The sequence below is a fragment of the Cygnus olor genome, chromosome 7 (assembly GCF_009769625.2).
Source record: "Cygnus olor isolate bCygOlo1 chromosome 7, bCygOlo1.pri.v2, whole genome shotgun sequence".
Classification (NCBI taxonomy): Eukaryota; Metazoa; Chordata; class Aves; order Anseriformes; family Anatidae; genus Cygnus; species Cygnus olor.
In genome coordinates this window covers 37592083-37611757 of record NC_049175.1, presented here as the reverse complement: position 1 = coordinate 37611757, position 19675 = coordinate 37592083, and the positions used below count along the sequence as shown (strand labels likewise).

General features: G+C 48.1%; 1 protein-coding gene and 1 long non-coding RNA gene across 5 annotated transcripts in view; one reads left to right on the top strand and one right to left on the bottom strand.

The window, feature by feature from the left end:
* The window catches only part of JAKMIP3 (Janus kinase and microtubule interacting protein 3), an 89520-nt gene extending 74316 nt beyond the window's left edge, over window positions 1-15204 (bottom strand). Inside the window, exon 1 of one of the 4 annotated variants that reach the window (XM_040563953.1) lies at window positions 14871-15204. The gene's annotated coding sequence lies outside the window, so the exon portion shown is untranslated. Of the gene's footprint in view, window positions 1-185; window positions 257-6670; window positions 6828-14512; window positions 14752-14870 lie in introns of those variants that run through there. The other 3 variants (XM_040563952.1, XM_040563955.1, XM_040563954.1) reach the window with 3 other exon arrangements.
* Window positions 14874-18505, top strand: LOC121073200. The gene is made up of 3 exons (XR_005821543.1): window positions 14874-14933; window positions 16194-16312; window positions 17724-18505. It is a non-coding gene; the product is annotated as an uncharacterized LOC121073200 (long non-coding RNA).
* Window positions 18506-19675: the final 1170 nt, after the last annotated feature.

Genomic DNA, 19675 nt, shown 5'->3' with positions numbered 1-19675 from the left:
GGGGCCCCGGGCTCGTTCCCCGCTGCCCGCGGGGCGCATCTGGGCGGCGCGCCCGGCATCCCCCAGCCCCCCGGCGCCCCCCAGCCCCCCCAGCTCCATCCCGCCGGGGGCTGCCGGGAGCGGCCCGACCCCCCCGGCCCCCCGGAGCGGCCCCCGGCCCCGGCCGCCCCCCGGGCCCCCCTCACCTGCGCTCGGTGCGGCGGCGCCGCCCGGCTGCCGGGGCCGTGACTCAGCAGCCGCGGCCCGGAGCTCGCCGAGAGCCGCGGGGAGGAGCTGCGCCGCGCCCCGTGCCGCCGCTCCGCCAGGTATTTGGGGGCCCTGCCGGCGTGTCCGCGCCCAGCCCTGCCCGGCTGCCCGCCGTCGGACAGCGGGAAGTAGCTGGGGAGAACAGAGCGCAAACCCGCACGGGAAGCAGGCTGAGCGAGGAGGAAAAACCGTCACCCTCTGCCTGCGGCGCGTCCGAGGAGAGGCAGCATCACGGCACTAGCAACCGAGTCCCGCCGCTCCGCCTCGGAGCCGACAGCAGCCGGGTCCCCGCAGCCTGCGGGAGCACGGCCGGGCTGAGCCCCGCACCCGCCGCCTGCCCGCCCGCAGAGGAGCGGCACCCCCTGACCCGGCACCCCCCACCGGGCAATAGCTGGGGTGCTCCTGGTGCCGCTGCATCAGCCCTGGGGCTTGTTGTCCTTACCCGAGGTACCCCCCTCCCCGACAGCCCAGGTAACAGAGAACGGACTCACCGACTCGGTTGTTTGTTTTCAACCTCATTTTAAAACAAAGACAGGAAAGATTTTGCCGGTGCCACCATAAAGCCCGTTTGGTAACAATCGCCCATACCGAGTGCAAGAGAAAAAGCAGGGCTGTGGTGCCTGGCAGGCTGTGAGGCACTGCTGGCTTTCACAGCGGATGCTCAGCGTGGGGAGATCGCAGCCCCAGCCCTGCCACTGCCCTTCCTGAGAACCTGTCCCTTGGAGTGCAGTAAGTGCAACTGTGCCCATGGATAGCTGCCCCATTACAATGGAGAATGAAAGCCGAAAGCTTCCTTCCAGAAGCACCGAACCAAGAACTGCCTGAGAGTTCAGCCTGTGACAAGTCAGCAGCATTTTAGCTTTGTATATACTTCAATTACGTAGGCTTTCACTTCAATTTTTGAATTAAAGCAAGAATGCTGATGCTATTTACACAGACAGATTTTTCGTGTGTTTCTTTCACTGCTAGTACAACTGAGTCATGGCCACAGCCTGCAGATCCGGATAGATCTAGGACAGCCCCGGTTACAAACCCTCTGACCGTCAGGCTGCTGAGACGGGAGGACCCCAGCCGCAGCCCAGAGGTGCAGAAAGGATGGCTGCACGGCTCTCATGTCCCACTGCAGCCATAAATATGTTCAAACAATTAAAACATTAAAGATCAGCTACAGCTGGGTGGGTGTTTTATCACTGAGCTTCAAATATTCACTCTAATAAAGGGCCGTGACCAGACACGCACCGTGGGACAGCCCATGGCCAGGAGACGTGGGGTAGAGCAGAAACAACAAAAAGCTTGAAGACTCCCAGGGGAGCAGCAGGAAGCCTCCGAGGGGCGTCAGTGCATGCCAGCACACCACCTAGAGACCACCAGAAGCCACGTGCAGCCGCACTGCCACCATCCTCGCACTTACAAGAGGCCTTTTGCAACGAGGAGGTGCTGGATGGTGACGAGAGGACTGCCCTGGGAGCTCGGTGCGGCAGAGCCCGTGCATGCAGTGCTGCTCAGTGGCACCCCCAGTGCTGCTCAGCGGCACCCCCAGCGCTCTGAGGGGGACCTGGCACCTGCCGACAGCCACAGCGCACCTCCCACTGCCTCTGGCACCGATGTCTGTGGGTCTAACAGCACGCAGAGACACTAGCCCTAGGGCTGATAGAGGCACTGGCGTGAAATGGGAAAAAAAAGTACATAGCTGAGAATTTTAGAATGGATTAAATGGGTGAATTGGTAAGAAAGCAGAAAGAAAATTTTCATGGCATGTGATAGACTGCAAGGTGAATTAAAAAAGAAAAGTCAATATTCACCTGAAGGGCCACAAAACCACAATTTAAAATAGCAAGAGCTGCAGCCCCCTGGGGAGCGCCTGAGCTCCCTGCGCACCCCGCCGGCAGGCAGAGCACACCCCCGGCAGGCAGAGGGCCCCCAGGGCCACCATAAAGATGCGCTACCTACAGCAATGCCCCATTGTGCGGGTGGAGAGGGCCAAGGAAGGGCTGTGACACCTCTGTTTCTTCCTCCTTGGTTCTGTGCATAGTCTGCCTCCTGACAACCACTGCTTTGTTTTTGTTACATCCTCCCGGTGGAAATAAAAGATCTTGGTGTGAGCTAAATATTCCTTTGATCAAAGTTTGTCTCTGCCTTGTCTCACCCTTCTCTTCCCTGCCTGCTTCTCTTCATAGCACACGTTAAAGAAAAAAAACAAAACCAAGAAAACTAATTTTGGCTTGACCCACACTGCTTGACAAGTTTTTTGCATGCGTACGTATCAAAGGATAAAGAAAACAGGTTTTACCCAGGGCCTCTGAGGGCACAAGCATCCGTGCCTCGAATCCAGGGGGAATTGCTGTTCCTGGCTCCCCACGAGCTCCCCAAGCCACGGCCCCTGTGCCGGAGGAGCAGCAGCTGCCCACGCCGCCCGCTCTCCAGGCACGTAACGGGCAGCAAGTCCCAGCCGGCGGCTCGCAGGGCTGGGCAAGGTGTGCCCAGGCCACTTGTGGGGATCATCGCCCTGGCTGGCTGCATTTGAACAGAGACAGCTTTCCTCCATGGCCTGGGGAGCCTCCCCTGAGGCACAGTGGGCCGTGGCTGCACCCCTGCCCTCCCACACTCATTTTGCAAACACCTTAAGGGCAGAAACTTTGCTGTAGATTACCTGGTGAATTATATTTACATGGAGAGCTCAAAGACTGTACGCAAAAGGCAATGTCTGAAGCACAGGGTTACAGTGATGAAATTCGCAGATGGAAGAATTTTTATGCTGGGTTTATTTCTCAATCATTTTAATCAAAATATTAAGATAAAATTGCAATTACGATGTAAAAATGAAACTAAAATGTGTGTTAGAGTTGCTTACATTTAATTAAAAATAAGAGTTTAAAAGGCCTGTTTTTAAACATTTTCTTCCAGGAGGAATGTCAAGCGATAAGTTTTTGTTCTGTTTGGGTGGAACTTAAAGGGAGAAAGAAGGAAAAGGAAAAACCCATTTGAGATGTTTCAGTTCAGCATATGAACGAAGCCATTTTTCCCCCTTTTCTGTTAATGTAGGCTCTCTTTATGGAGAAACGGAACCTCAGAGGAAGCTGGGCAAGACCCAGCCTGCCTCCAGCACACCCCCAGCCCAGCCGGACCCACCGATGCTGCCGGTGACCACCACCATCCTCCTCCTGCCAGCGACAACCTCAAGAGCAGGACCAAGCCCACAAAGCTCTGAACAGTTTACGTGCAATTTGCACTTTAAAAAAATAAAGTAAAACAAAAAAAATATTACCTAAAAACTGGGCAGGACAAGGAGTAGACCTCTCCCTGCCCTGCCCTGGTCAGCTCCAGCAAGATGATCCAAGAAGGGAGAGGAAAGCTTCGGACCGAACCAGGAAGAGGGAATTTTCTTCCCTGCTATTGACAAAGGGACCTGTAAATTTTGTTCCTCTTTGTCCTTTATCTTCTCTGATGACTTAGCAGCAAATGCTGAAGATAAATTTCCATGTTTTGTCTTTAACTAGACGTGGTTGAAAATAAAAACCAAACTAAACGGCAACAAAAACACTATGTCCCAGAGTTCAACATCACAAAGATTTCAGAATCCACATTAAACTTACGAAGAGGCACTGCAAGCCCGCCAAACGTGGTATTTTCGAACAGCTTTGACTCTACATGCTCCTTTCCAGTCCTCTCCTCGTGAATGAGTCACCATGAAGACAGTCACATACTTCTGAAAAGCAGTCTAACGTAAGGCTCTTAAGATTTACTCCACAAGACATTTTCCAAAAATAATGGCCTAGAACTTTTTTGAGTTGTGGAAGAAAACTGGTTTGAACTTCTATATGAAAAAAAAAAAAAAAACACAACAAAAAAACCAACAGAAATAAAATAATTAAATGTTTGTAACAAGTAATTGCTACTAATCCCACCTGAGTGACTGATGCCCAAGATTTTGCTGTAGTAAATAACTGATTTTTAGCTGGACATAACTTGAATTAATGCCTCAAAATTTGACTCAAAATGAGTCAAACTGGAGCTTGGAACTCTGAGAAAGCTTCAGAGACCCAAGCTTGCACTTTTGTTACTTGAAATAGATGAGTCACATTAATATGAATTAAGCACCCATGAAATTATGTTCATATTCACAACCCTGAGCTGGTGAACCAAAGCTAAGTTTAATGAAAAGTCACTGATAAACCAAAGTTGCCTTTTTTTAAATAGCATCCAGGCTTTTGCACGTTATCACCTACTGTTCCCTAAATGCTCATGTGGGGAAGTGGTCTGTTGCCTATTTGCCATCTGTTTTCTTACTTGTAAGGAATAGATTTATATCAGACAAGCATATATCTAGGTCCTTTGTGCAAAATAGTAATTATTGCTGTTAACGAGACAGAACATTTCAGGCACATAGTGCAGAACATAGTGGGCAAAAAAAATCTTTGTACGAAAACAAGTTTGTCTTTTGTACAATTTGACTTCCCTTTTCCTAGAGCTTATACTCTTTACCTAAACTCTACATAAAGCTCACGTGAGCGCGTACCTAGATAAAAAGAATAGTTTTTCAGCATGGCATTACTTAAACCAGCCATAGCAATCCGAAACGTACAAGCCATACCCAACACCAAGCTCCTTGGCACATTCTCCAAGCATTAAAACCATGTTCACAAGAAGGTCAAGGGGCAAGATCTCCCCTGGTACCCTGGGCAGTTGGGTCTACCTCTACAACCCAGTGCCTAGCAGTGGGTCCCAGTCTACATTTTCAAATACCCAGTGGCTTTGTTCAGAATTAATTCTTTAATTACCCCGCAGGTGGGCGCAGTGCTCAGTGCTGCTGGTTGCGAGCTACAAGAGGCGAGAGAGGAGCTGAGGCCATCACCGAGCCGCTGCCGGGCGGCTTTGGCACGGTCAGGGAGGCCAGGCTGTGGCACCAAACGCAACTAAAGCCAACCACCCGGAGCAGGCAGGGGTCTCGGGTCACTACAGAGTGCTCTGAAAATGCCTCAGTTCCGGAGCGGGTCGGTCTGAGCCCTACTTGGTGTGCCCGGAGCTGAGTGCAGGCACAGGGGCTGCCACACCGCGGCTGAAATGAAGAAAACCAGAACAGAAAATATTTCCAATGCTCGTAAATCACAGCCCAGAGTTACCAAATATGTTCTTATAGACAGCAATATGTAAGTAAGAGATAAAGAGAAAAGAGTGCTAAAGTAAGTGAAAAGATGAGGCATCACGCCCAAGGGCTGGCTGGAGGCAGGAGCAATGTGTCTCACAATTTCCAGGGCAGTTTTTATTAGCAGCTGAATTATCTGGTTTCATTTGGAGCTGGTATAGAGTCATGCCATCAAACTGTTCCAGAGATACATCTGTTGTTTTAAGAAATCCTTGCATTTCTTACTCCTTATCTTTCATTTGTGATTTGGAGATCTGCATGTACGTCTATCTCTATGTCGACATCCCTTCCCAGGAGGTACATCTACTCTCGAGCTGACTGATACTACTTGATATCACTCTTTGTTGATTGACATAGAAATATAAGCAGAAGGAAAAACATTCATGTCTGCAGTGTCAAATGCAGCTGCTGAGTGACTTATTTTTAAGTGACAGTAATATTTTTAGCAGAAGCACCTATTTTTCTTTAGTTCATGTTTATTCACCCCCCCAAGTTAATCAGCAACATTTTTTCCCCTCACATACCTGTTACTGCCCTCACAGTAAAACACACCCAAACTGTTCTGACAGCATCAGACCAGAGGGATGGAAGGCAGAGTTACCGTGGTCAGAAGGGCAACTAATTTTGTTCTGTTACAGATGCCTACTCCTTGACAGTAAAAATAAACAGGCCGATGCCAGTGAACAAACACTTTGCTTGTTAGAAGCCATTTCAGATTTTCCATCAGCATTCAGTGTGCTTCTGCAAAGCTGCTCCTGCTGAGCATCTCGGCCTTCCAGCTTCAGCTGGTGAAAGGAACTGTTTGCATCTTTTTCTTCCCCATGAACTCTGCACAAACAGAAAATGCCCAACTGGCATCAGTTCTGATCTAGAAAAGGGAGTGCACCATGGGCCATGAAGATCATTTCACCCCTACTCATGATGCTCCTCCTAAGAGGCTGCTAGAGACACTGCACGGCAAATACAAGCCGTGCTATACTTCCTAGGAGGCTGCTAGAGACACTGCACAGCAAAATCAAGCCGCACTACAAGGCCCCTGTCCTAAAGCCCGCATCATTTCCTTCCGTACACACCTCTCTCTAGTGCTATAGACTGTGGCAGCGGAGTAGAAACAGAAAAGATTAGCTCCTCTGGTTTCCTCCTCCCCAGCAAAATCCAGACTTCCCAGCCAGACCACGGAGTTTCAGCTCTCCCGAGCTGCCAGCAGCACTGGCTCTGCCCCAGAAGGGCACGAGCCCAGCACCAGCTGCCTGCACCAGGCACTCGTTGGGACGCCCTTACCCCTGCACATGCCTTGCAGGATGGCTCCAGCATGTCCCCAGCACTCCTCTCCTTCCCGTCCTTCACACGTGCAATACTTCCCATTTGCTGGGCTCTTTGCTTCCCCACTACATTTTTGCTTAATAAACAATTACCACATCTAATCAGGCCAGGACTGTAAGCCCCCCAAAAAAACAACAATCAAACAAACAAAACAACACAAAGATAGCTAAGAAAGCTGTAAAGCTGCCTCCATTTAAGAGCTCCCTGGGCCAGCCCAGCCAGGCTGTTCCAAAAAGCAGCTCAGGGCTCCCAGCCTGCTGGGCCAACTGACAGCCCAACAAGGGGCACCTGTGAGCAGCCAGCCTTTCGCTCCTGCTGAGCTCAAACGTATCCTAAGGGCACTTAGGCATCATGAGATTTCCACTGCAAGCCTGGGAGCCAGCAGAGTGCAGAACTTTGGCAGCAATGGTCTTGTCCTTACAAATAGTCCAAACGGGCAGGACCAATGCAATTGACCACAGGCAAATCCAAACTGCACCAGCCTTGTGTAAAATACAGGAAAACACAAAGACGCCCACAGGTGAAAGCATCAAAACATATAATGAACCCTTCCGTGAGCAACAGGACCACCAGGCCACGGGAGTGCCTTTGGTCTGGGGCTGTAGCCGCCTGCCCACCGCACTCGGGGCTCTGCCCATCACTGCCATGCCGCAGGACGTGCCAGCAGCTCACTGCCACGGCCCCAGCCCACGGCGCTTCCCACAGCGACGGATGGAGAAACAGAGAGCTTGTGTGCTTGGAAGCAGCTCGTGGTGCAGCGGTGCTTTAGCTCCTTACGGAACCGTTCACAACACTGCAAATCCCCAAACTGCTTTGACTGGGGAGAAAAAGATCTTAGCAGCTGCAAGCAGTCATTGTCAATATTCACTCTTTTTAATCTCTGGCAGATTGGTATATTTTCTATTTACTTATTATTACAGCAGATAAAGGTAGTAGTTTTTTTTTCTTTAGGACCCTTTGCATTTTCTACTATCTCGATGCAAACATCCATTGCCTGTAGCTTACTCTGATTTTGCTTTGGATGCAAACAAGATGGGAGCAAATTTCCCATCCAGCATAAAAAACATTTCCCAAGAAATAGTTGGGATAATTTGGCCTTACATAGCATGCAAGAAGGAGTCATGGTATTAGAAAATAATGAAATGATGCATTGTGATTAACCATTTAATTTTTCCAACAAAAACTCCATAAATCACAATGGATATTTACTGCTATGGACCAAACACTCAGTACTTGTCAACTCCTGTCTTTGAACCAGTTCATAATTCAGGTATCACATCATGGCATGCACATCACTGCAATTCTCCAAAGTGACAAAGGCCGTGACTAAAAATTACTGTCCACCTTGTACACCATAACTCTATCAGCAACTTTTAGGGATTTTTTTCCTGTGTCGGTGAGAATCTGAAACTTTGCCTTTGAAGCAAAGAAAAATCTGTGCTTTCGTGGTTATACTGGATTTCTAGTATGCTTTCAAGATTCTCACGAAATTCCTTTGCTGAAATTTATTTTCAGATAGAGTAAGAAAATGTCACATGCGAGAATGAACCCTGTATCTATAAAAAGCCAACGTTATGGAAGCGACTGTTCCATTTTTAGAAGAAATGCTAGAGAAGACATCTCTAAGCCATAAAAATAAAAAATGGGTCAATTTAGTGCTCTGGTTTGTGTAGGCTCATATATAAAAACATGTAAGCCATTAATATTCAAGCTTTATTTTCTATGACAGAATGGGACAAAAGGATTGCTTAATTAATTGCTGTGAAGTACTGAAAGATGTCTTAATTTTAAAATATTTCACTTGTGTTGATGTTCATAAGTTGCAGGATTAGCAGTAATTTATAACTTCATTATTTTATGTGACGTACATGGTTACAAATTATTGCCTTCAAATCAGAGAAAACAAAACTGAATATATCACGCGTTACATAATTTTCCTCATTTCTAGAACTCAGATCCTTTTGTCTTTTTTTTCCTTAAGGAAAATGTTACTTCACATTTTCTGTTCTCAATAGTTTCAAGTTGCTCCTGCAAAACAACGGCACAGCTCCACTGCATAATGGGTGCTGTGTGCCGGTGGCGAAATGTGCCGCTGGGATCCACACTTCTGTTACCTGCCCTGGCGTAGGCCTCGTTAGGAAAGACAATTCCTTTTTTTTTTTCTTTTTTTGTTCCTTTCCCCATCTCTTTGAGGTTGGGCTCTCTGTCTGTGGGGCCACCTGCACGGTGCAAGGCAGAGTGCCATGCAAGTTACCGCAGCATCAAACATGGGAAAACTTGAGCACAACCACCACTGGGATGAGCGGTGCCCGTGCCTGACCATGGCCAAAGCAAACCCAAGCCGCTCCTCCACAACAGGGCCTTGCCATGCCATAAAGTTGTACCCTGAGTGCCCCATGCAGGCACTCCGCGTGCCAGCCAGAAGCCCAGGAGGGGCTCTGGGCCAGGCTGCGGCAGGGCACAGGCAGGAAGACACCTACCAGGCTGGTGCGGGGCTCGGGCAGGTTCAGCCTCTGCTTGGGCATGGGGGCTGCCCGGTTTTGTACCTTTGTGGGATCAATTTTATATCCCTTGCAACACCAATATAATGAAAAGCAAACAGAATGAAGCGCAGGGTTACACCGAACTAACGTTGTACAGCCCCGGGGGGCTCGGAGTGGCAGTGCCCGCCCCAGGAAATGGCGCCCGAGGCCGTCGGTGCCCTTTCGGCAGCGCCTCGCACAAACCTACAGGCCCCTGCGCTACGGCTGCAGGAGTTTGCAGCATTGCACGTATCTGTCATGCTCCCTAAAGCTGTAGCCTATGTGACTTATTGAAATCAATCATTTCTAATGGAGGAAATATTACATTTACAGTTCCCCGTATAATCATGAATCTGCTTCTTATGAAATTACCTCATGATCTGATTTTGTTAAATTCACTTTGCCCGGCCTAAGTGGCACAAGCCCATTTGGAAAATGTTCAGTTATTCTGATGCGGTACCATAAACTTCCAGAGGTACATACACAAAAGAAGGAAAAAAATAGATTTTTTTCCCATTTAGCATCTTAAAAAGCCCTTCCAAAGGGGAAAAAATAATAATAAAATAATCACACTGTTGTAAAGTTGCTCAGTGATGTTCAGAACAGCACAATTTTAAATGTTCTCCACATGGTATTTAAGACAACATTAATGACTTTGACTCCATCGGTCAGTTCTATGGTTTTGCAGCCATATGTTGCGGTGAACATTGCCGCCTCTTTGATTGGGATGGAAATTCCTATTTGCATATTAATTACATTTACATTGGTTTCTCTGCTATCTGTCATTAATATCTGAGAAGTCTGGAAACCTGTGTCTTTTGCTCAGGATTAGATGGAAGTGGACACATGACCTTTAAATATCAGTATTCTTATATATAGGAAAAAACAGTAACGTGCATTAAGGAGAGGTATAACTAATTAGTTTTGAGTATGGTTTGCAAGTTGTAAAGTTAGTGTTAACAACAAAAGTAAAATACAGAATCTCTTCCCTCCCTGAGACTGCCAGCCTTTCTTCAGCAAACAACCAACGGGGATGTGGAGCCCTGCGCTGTGGGTACCTGTGCTCCCTATGAGCAGAGATCTCAGACATGCATTGCACTGCCTTGGACTCTGAGTCCTTCAAACAAAGCATTTTTGTACATGTATATTTACACTAGGTTTGCAGCCTCCATTACACGTTCAAACCTTCTGTTCCTATAGGGGCTGACTTCAACTCTAGCAGCAATAATAAAATAAATGCAGAGATTCTCTGACTGGAAATGTCCTACCCAAACATTGGATGTACTTTGGGGTCCCATTCACATTAGAAGGATTACAGGAAAGCCGTCCACACTATCTGCAGTTCATTATCGTGAACTGGAAAGATGCCGTTGCTCATCACCTCGCCCAGTCCTCATTAGAGATGCTCAAGCACAATACCAGATGTAATCCCACAAACTAATACGTCACTTGTCTGAGGTATAACTCGAGCTATTGTCCTTCTGAGAAGTTACTGACCAAGTGGCAGCTGATGCTACTTGCAGACAGCCTTGGCTCTGTCTGTACTGGCAGGCAGTGCAATGTGTGCTGAGTGGTGAAGGAAAAGAGCTGGTGCTGAAGACCTGGCATTCATGCTATCCAAGTTCTGGTGGAACTTCAAACTGTAGTGTTATCCTGCTGTGAGCAGCAGTTATGGGTTGGAGAACACCTTCTGATTTAGTTTTACCAAAAGAGGATCCAGACTGTGGATGCTGATACTGTACACGATGTAAAATGAAGCGCAAGTGGGTATCATCAAGAAGTTTGCCTTAAAAGCGCTGTCCTCATCCTAATTGGACACACCCTTATAAACCATGGCTAGAATTCATTTGTTATGGAGGGAATTAGACAATGAATCCGGTATGAAATGAATCAAACAATAGTTTTAATGTAAAATTACTTAAAACGTGAAATCTAACAAAAGATTTTAAGTAAAGCCGTGGGTATTTTAGTGACAGAGTCCTATTAAAAGTGCAAATCTTAAATCTTCAGACAGCTTAGATGCTTTGCACAGTTCTCCCTCTGGGTACGTCCTGAGTCTCTGGAAGTCAGTTGGATTTCTGACATTGACTCAGTGGCATCAGAATCAGGCCTTCTGTGTGCAGTTTCTTTTTAATTAAGCGCCATTAATGCAGAATTTGTTTCAGATTTACATCCCAGTAAAACACAGTAGGTGCCCTCTGGAGTTCCCTAATGCTGTCCGTTGCCTGCAGTACACGCCAGGGGACACACCTATTATGAACCTAAGGGACACGCAAGACAAAACTGAGCAGTCAGCAAAAAGAGGAGAAGCCTTTTTGATATCAAAAGCCCATGTTGAATCAAGTACAGCTGTACCAATGATTTGAAATAGAGGAGCCAGGACTGCCACAGACGACGGCTGGTCCGAGCAGCGCTCGCGCCGCAGCAGCCTTGCACAGCCAACAGTTGCTCTGCAGCTAACGCCAGGCTCCTTCCAGGACAGTCAGCTCTGGCTGTGAACTACAGCACGATCAGCCCCCTGCCACATGCAGCATGGTCTGGCTCACAGCTGCGTGGCCCTGATGCCAGCTTCGGGTAGCGTGGGGACGTCCAGAGCTCAGCCTGGGAAGCCTGGGGGCTGCGGGGGTGTCACTCTGCCCCCCAGCCTTGGCCACGCTCTGAAGTGGCAGCTGAGCCTGGGGCCGATGAAAGGAGAAAACAGGAGCCAGGAAATTGTGGTTTAAAGGATAGAAAATATGTGTTCTGCATCTACGACTGACTCCTGCTTATCACCTGAGCGCAAAGAAGAATAAGAGCCCCATTTGCACATGACCTTGTCAAGGTCAGATGACCGCAGCACGAGCAGAAGAGCTCAAAAAAGCATCACAAGATGTCCCTTTGGCCTAGAGAAGCCAACACGCCATGCCCGCAGCTCGCACGTGTGCTTCAGGAGACGAGCTGTGTCCTGCAGACATTTCCTCAAGCCTTCCTGAGCAGCGTCTCGCCGACACTGCCCCGCGGCCCAGCGCCCAGGGGGGGCGCGCCGCAGGAGGGGGGTGGCCCGCGGCTGGAGGGGGGGGTCCTGCCTCTTCGTCCAGGGTCACCACGGGCCTACAGATCCCTAATCACGTGCTCCTGGACACAACGAGTCGCAGATTTGTACAGAACTGACAAGCTTGTTAAAACGCGACAAGGATGTCATTCTTCCTGAGAATAATTTCTACAGAACTGTATTAAATTCCTGAGATCTTGTGGGGTTTGGGTCTGTTTGACTACAGAGGACTTGACTGTAAGAGACAAAGGAAAACCAGGGAATTATCTTTCCAGTTGAGACCCCTGATGGAATTTGCGTAGTGTTTTACCACCAATAATTGCCAACTCTTGCTGCTCTAGGGACAAGTAAGCTCCCCTTTTTCCTTAGCATGAAGATCAATGCTATCGGCTGGTTGTGGAGAAACAAAGACAGGATTAAAAGAATGATTTAATTTCAAAGTCTGAAGTATTGGCTAATATTCAGCTGCGTTTACCATAACCTATGTAAGTAGAAATGCTATTATCTGTCTTAAGGCTGCCCAGTCCTGTCAGAGTCTCACAGCCAGAGCAGCTGGGTGAAATCGCTGTGCTCAAATCCTAGATCCCAGCCAAGTGATTTATGTAAAGTTTTAGAACCTGCTTTTGTTTTAGTGTTCCCTTTCAGCTGAACCTCTAATGCTGATTATACGTGAAGAGCTGCACCAGAGAAGGTAAAAAGCTTAGAAGACAGGAAAGTGTTATAAAAATGATCATTATTTAGAGGCCTTCACTTGCCAGCATTCATTTCCTGACAGGGTTTTGAATTTGAGTCATCTGCAATAAAAAGTAATATTTCAGAGATGCATTTGGAAGAAAAGTGAAGCAGAGTTTTATTCTCCGTATAAATTGACAGCACAGTTGGAAACTGTTTGAAGCCTCACAAAGTAGGAGGTGTTGACAACCATCACTTGCAGGGCATATCAGAAGGAAAGGCTTTATAGGCACACAGTTCCACAAATATAACCAAGACTAATGTTTTTCAAGGTAATCCACAGGCCTTAGGCACATTCTCGACAGTCACCTTAAATGGGGTGCTATATTTTTTACCAGGGCCCTCGTGACAAATGCACCTTCCTCTAGTCAAGGCACTCATACCCCTATACCAGTTTAATTTGCCTCCTAATCCAGCGCTGCAGAAGCTAAACTTTCCACCAGTCTGATGTTTCCAGGTGAAGAACAAGCCATTACCAGTCAGAAAGCTGACAAGAGCAGATACAAAATAAACTCAAAGTCCACTGCAAAAGTACAATATTAAGAAAGCTCCTATACCAAACCTTCAATTTCTGAGCATCCTTTAAATGTTTACCTACTGTGCACTTACATCTACAGAGAAGAGAGAAGTGCAGAATAGGCAGTTGGTTAAAAAATGCTGCACGTCAGCTGAGGGCTGAGAGCCTAGACTGAAAGCAGGGAATGGCTCCTGCCAGCAAATTATTATTTTGTAGTGCACACTTCTCTGAAAGTATCATGGTGTGAGAAATAACGGGCAAAAGTCCATCTGACTTCAGTGTATTTGTTCTAAAACTTCTGCCTGCATTTTAAGCAGTTTTAGTAGAGGCACGACCACATTACTTGAAAGGAAAAAAATCTTGGTGAGATAAATGATGTTTTAAACCATTAAGGAAGCAAGCAGGTGGGAAAAAAAAGTGCTTCATTTTTTAATTTAACAGGTTAAACAGAGCTGAATAGGAAGCAGTTATCAAGATATGCAGTGTATGTATTATATACAGTTCAGAAAATAGGATATATCCAAATGAATTATTTAGTGAACGTGCAAACCAGATTACTTTCTTACAGCAATTCATCATAACTTGTACTACCCTGAAATACCAACATTCGGAGCTGCGGAGGAGGTTTACCTACAATTACAGGTCCTGGCATTTCGACTCAATCACATATGATGGAGACTACGAAGATCCTGATAAATAACTGTAGCGGGAAGGTACAGCCCACTTAACCAAGGAAATGCAGAGACATTATCCTCGACGGGTTTGCTAGCATCCTAAGGCAAAGCTGTTACAAATCAGAGCTATGTTTATTAACCACAGCAAACAGAAACTAGGTATTAAGGGGGGGGGGGGGGGGGAAGGGGAGGGCAAAGCCATAGGATGCAAAATATTACATTTGAAAACGGGCTATACAAACCCCATAGGTAGTAGATGCTTCATATGTAACATATATATATTTAACAGATACATATAGATGCATAAACATACATAGAACTAACCTTACAGGCACGCTCCATCATGACACACACTGCTTGTCTGCTTTACCTGAGGGCAGTACCATTCCTTGTATGCAGAGCACTTCATTTTAAAACCTGTAGGCTGTTCCTAGCAGACAGATTTAAAAGGATTTTTTACGATTCACGCTGCAAAAGGCTAAAAAAAAATAATCCATCCCTGCTGCATAAGATTATATTTTCCATCTGTGTCCTCTGAACAGCGGAATCAGATGAGAAATGATTCATCAATCAGTCCGGGGGAGCATTTGGAGGACAGGGAAGGGAAAAAAAAAAAGAAAAAAAAAAAAAAAAAGAAGAAGGAAGAAGCAGAAGGACCAACCAGACAGTAAAATCTGCTCACCATGTACACACCCCCAGCGAAGAGTCAGCGCAGCGCAGCAGGGGAGGCCGCGGCCGGCGGCGGGTGCGTGCTGCGTGCCGGGTGATGCGCTGGGCGATGCGCTGGGCGATGCAATGAGTGATGTGCTGGGCGATGTGCTGGGCGATGCGCTGGGCGATGCAATGAGTGATGTGCTGGGCGATGTGCTGGGCGATGCGCTGGGCAATGCGCTGGGCGATGCACTGGGCGATGCGCTGGGCGCTGCGCTGCGCGGGATGAGCTCACCGCGCAGCACCGGCGGCAGCCCGCAGCCATTGCGGTGCCACTGCAGCGCGCAGCGCAGCGCGGGCACGTCACCGCACCGGCTCCCCAGCAGCCAGCCCTCCCTTTCGGAAATGCAAGCGGAGAGTGCTGGCACGGGCCCAGCTCCCATCCTGTGCGGGATGAGGTCCTCTCGCTCCGGGGCACTGCTGCGAGGAATCGCATCCGCAGCTTAGTTACTAAGGTTTGCATCCAGCACGGTCTGCATCTGAACTGAGCTCCTCCTGAAGTAGGAGCCAAATTACTGAGAAGGGCAGAGAAGATCTGCAGGGTATCTGGGGGTAAAAATAGCGAGCAGGCTGCCTGCTCCCCCGCAGCACGGTGCCACATCGCAACCCTCGCGCATGCAGGCGCGGGGCCAGGCAGCAGGGCCCCGATTTTGTCTGGGAACCCTCACGGAGAAGGGCCAAGCTTTGGAGCCGTGTGGAAATGGCAGCATGGAGGAAAACAGGCAGGTGGCTTTGCAAGCTCTGGTAAAATAGGATGTGAGAAGTAAAGCCCTGCAGACGGGAAAGGCCACCTTGCCGCGGTCCTCCCAGCACCATGGAGCTGGGCAAACTGGGCTGCTCAGCCCTTGGGCAAATAAAACAGTCATCTGCGTTTAGAGCTGAACTGCAACAGTTTGTGGGAGCCTGTGAGTAAAACGAGTAACATTGGGAGCAGTGTTGGTGATGTAAAGCAAGAGGCCATGTTAGTTTACATCGCCCAAACAATCGGGTTTTGTTTTTCAGCTGACAAGTGCTAGGGAAAAGCATTCTTTTGGCAATTTCCATTTACTCAGCTGTATCCGCTACAGGCTTGTCCAAAGCACCCCACTGCACGCTGCTTCACCAAGCAGAACAAACATGTTAATGATCTTTGAAAATCCAAAGTTAGCAAGTAAAAGAAGAGCTGAATAATTTGTTATGCTCCACTCTTCTGATTCACTGTGGAAGCGGTCAGAGTTTCCCACATTTTAGAGGCTGAAAAGCAATCCAACAGTCTGGTTTTTGTTTTTAACTCTCTGGTTTCCACCTCTTTCAGGTACCCCAGCACGCAGCACACCGCACACCTGCAGCGCAGGGCAGCCGGCTGGTAACACACAGCAGCTGCCGGCTGTCTGCTGAAACTGGGCAGGAGCCTTTACCTGAGGCTGTCACTCGGTAAGTGCTGGGACAGATGTAAAAGTCAGTGTACAAAATGCACAGCATAGCCCTGGGAGTGCAGGAGTTCTGGTAAAGGCAGCTCTTCTTTTTTTTTTTTTTTTATTTTTTTCTTTTTTCTTTTTTTTTTCTTTTTTCTTTTTTTCTTTTTTCTTTTTTCTTTTTTTCTTTTTTCTTTTTCTTTTTTAACTCTCCAAGTTGAACAAAATGAAACCTTCTTAGCTGAGAAGACACTACGATGAGCTCTTGAGGCAAAGGGCCTAAAGCGATGCCCCACAGCCTGGGGCACTGCTTCGCTGGGGCCGTGCACCGGGCAGGAGCAAGATGCGGCCACAGCCACCAAACCTTGAAGAGCAGTCCTGAGAGCCCCTCGGCACGCACCTCTCAGGCAGGCTTTCTGCACTTCTGATGTCGAGCCCAGGTCTGTGTGCATCTGTTAGAAGTGAGAAAAGAGAAAGATATTTCCAAGGCTTAGCAGAAGAACATCTAAGTATCTGAAATCAGTTCAGTCCTATGTGCAGTCAGTGTGAGTCGTGCTTCCTGCACCTCTCCAGGGTGCCAAGGCAGCGGATGACACTATAAGGAATGAATGATCCCAGTGACCAGATTTGGGTCACTGGGCCATCAGAAATTGCTGTAAGAAATAATGCATAGAAAAGGGAGAAGAATATGCAAGAAAGAGTGTTGTATGCTCATAAATTAAGCTAAAGAAATCAAATCTTGGAAAAAGGTAACAAGATTGGCCCAAATAGAAGACTCAGGCTCTTCTGCACCCAAGTTTTGGTTTTATTCCACCTATAAGGGTATCTCATTTCCTCTGTCCTTTACCCTGTAGCACAAACACCTTTTAAAACCTAAGAAAATCGTGCAAAAGGAGACTTCTGTGTTCATTAAGTTTCTCCCAAATCCTGACAGACGGGGCAGACGTTGTGTTCCTGCCCTCTGCTCCCTGACCTCCTGTAAGACATGCGTCCTGCTCTCAGCCTTCCTGCCCCATCCCTGGAGCTCAGCCGCCCCTCGGGGCTGCCCAAGCAATAGGCAGCAGCTGGGTGCCCAGCAGCAGGCAGCTCCGGGGGCTTGAGGGAGCTCGGGGGCTGGCTCTGCTCCCACCACCCCAGAGCCATCTTGGGGCTCCCACCTGTGGTTACACCGGGCTCGGGCACCCCAGCTGCACCCTGCAGCCTGTGCCCAGCACTTGGGCCTGTATTGTCTGCTCCCGAGCTAATCTAAACCAGTCTAAGGGGGTCCACATAAGATTCTCCCCATTTAAATCTCTTTAGAAAAATGTTTGGTTAAATTGATGTGATTATCATGTACAGACCTAGCTCCTAATTCCTTTCCTTCTTGAGGCTGTATATGAAATCAGATTGTTAAATTCACCACGTTGTTTGCTTTGGTTTTTAAATCCCAGACATAAAGAAGCCGTACCAATAGGCTGTGTGCATATATTAGGTCTCCTCACACCAGCAGCCTGGATAAGCACGAACGGCTCCGAAACGAGGATCTCAGAACAGCTCAGTAGTTAATGATCAACACCACTCCGAGGAGTGCGCAGCATGAAATACATGCCCGGATTTCATTTCCAGTGGCAGCCAAGCGGGTTAATGACTGTGCCACTGCAGGCAGCGAAGAAGAGAGAAGAAAAGGCACCTCAGAGCACAGGCACCTTTGAGGAGCGGTGCTGGGTGCAGGCGGGGGGCATCGTGCGGGCAGCGGGGAGGCAGAGCACCGTGGCATGCACGGGGTCACCGTCTGCAATGGCCCGGACCTGGCCTTCACGTCGGCCCTTTGCTGACAGCACACCTCACGCCATAGCCCTTAGAAACTTGGTGGGTATTACCTTGGTTTATAGCAGTAAGAAACCAAGGAAACTCTAATCAGTCCATTTGTATTCATTTTTGTACTACTTTAAGATAATAATCACTTTGGGTTTATAAACAGTTTTTGTGGAAGACCTAAAATAATTGTCCCTCAAAACTGCTGCGAGCTGCTGCATCGGTACAAAAACACGGGCTTAAAGCTAAAGGCAAAGTTAAAGGTGTCTGGCCAGCACGTGGGACTTCATAGCTATCTAAAGTACTGCATTCCTTAGTCAGTGGAGGCGGTGGGCCGTGTCTCTGGGTTAGGAGGAAATGATCAATGCAGGATTGTTCTCTTGATGTGCAACTAAACAACATTAAAGTGGGTTCCAACCTGAAAGAGGATCACAGCTTAACAAATCAATAGCCTTTGAAAGATTTCGTCCTATATAATTTACAATTTTCTGTGATCACAGCAGAGTGCTTTTCTGGCAACAACCAAAAATCATTTGCCATAAAGGTCTGTAGGAAAACAAGCACATTCATCAGACTGCTAATAAAAGATCCTAGAGGTCAGCTGTTGCAGCCACACTGTGCTATTTGCTCGACCCCATTTCTTACCGGCCTTAAAGCAGGAAAGACTTCTAGTAAATTGATTTCCTGAAGTGGAGGTCAACCAAGAGAAAACAGGACGAAGAGAAAGCGAGCCTTGGGGCTGCTTTGTGCGGGGGGACGCCTTGGTGCTGGCTGTCAGTGAGCAGCCCCGAGCTGGGGAGCAGGGCCGGGTGGTGATGGCCGGCGTCCTGCCCCATGGCAGCGCGGTGTCACCGGGCACCCAGGGCACCCAGGTGTGCCAGGACGGGGCGGCCAGCGGAACCAGGACATCCCTCCTGCACCCAGGGGTGCCTGGGGTGGCTGTCCAGGCTCTTGAGCACTGCCACGGGGTTTTTTACTGGAAGTGCCTATGTCGTTACACCTGGCACACCTGCCACGACACCTATGGCACCAAATTGCTTTCCCATTCGATTAGATCACCAAAGCCGGAGCAGACTCTGGCCCGTGGTTGGCAAAATCAGTTTTCAAAGCCAGACAATTGTTGACAGAAAAAAATGTAGCCCTCCCAAAAGGTTAATTTTAACACTTCAGTATTTACTATGTAAATTATACTTCATCCACCAATTTATGACATTTTCTCTCTTACTGAAATTTAATTTTCTTTTAATTCAAACCGCTACTCTGTGCCATGTAGGATACCGATCTTGTACTGTAAAATCAGAAATGTGCACCCAGAGGTTAAACCTAGTGACCCCCCCTTGGGAAACAGCTTTCAATGTTTTAACAATTCTCCTCGCTTTGTTTCAGAAAGGAATTGCTGCCCCCTCCACAAGGTGGGGAAAGAGGTCTTAGGTGGGAACAGGAGGAGTTCGCCCTGGCTGAGCTCCCTGGCCAGGGCTGCTCGCAGGTCGTGGGGCCATGGCAGTGCTGTGGTGGGAATACCAAACCCTGCTTCGCTTGAATGAGCTACATGACAAAAGCTGCTCCACACGCTGAAGTGTCCTTAACA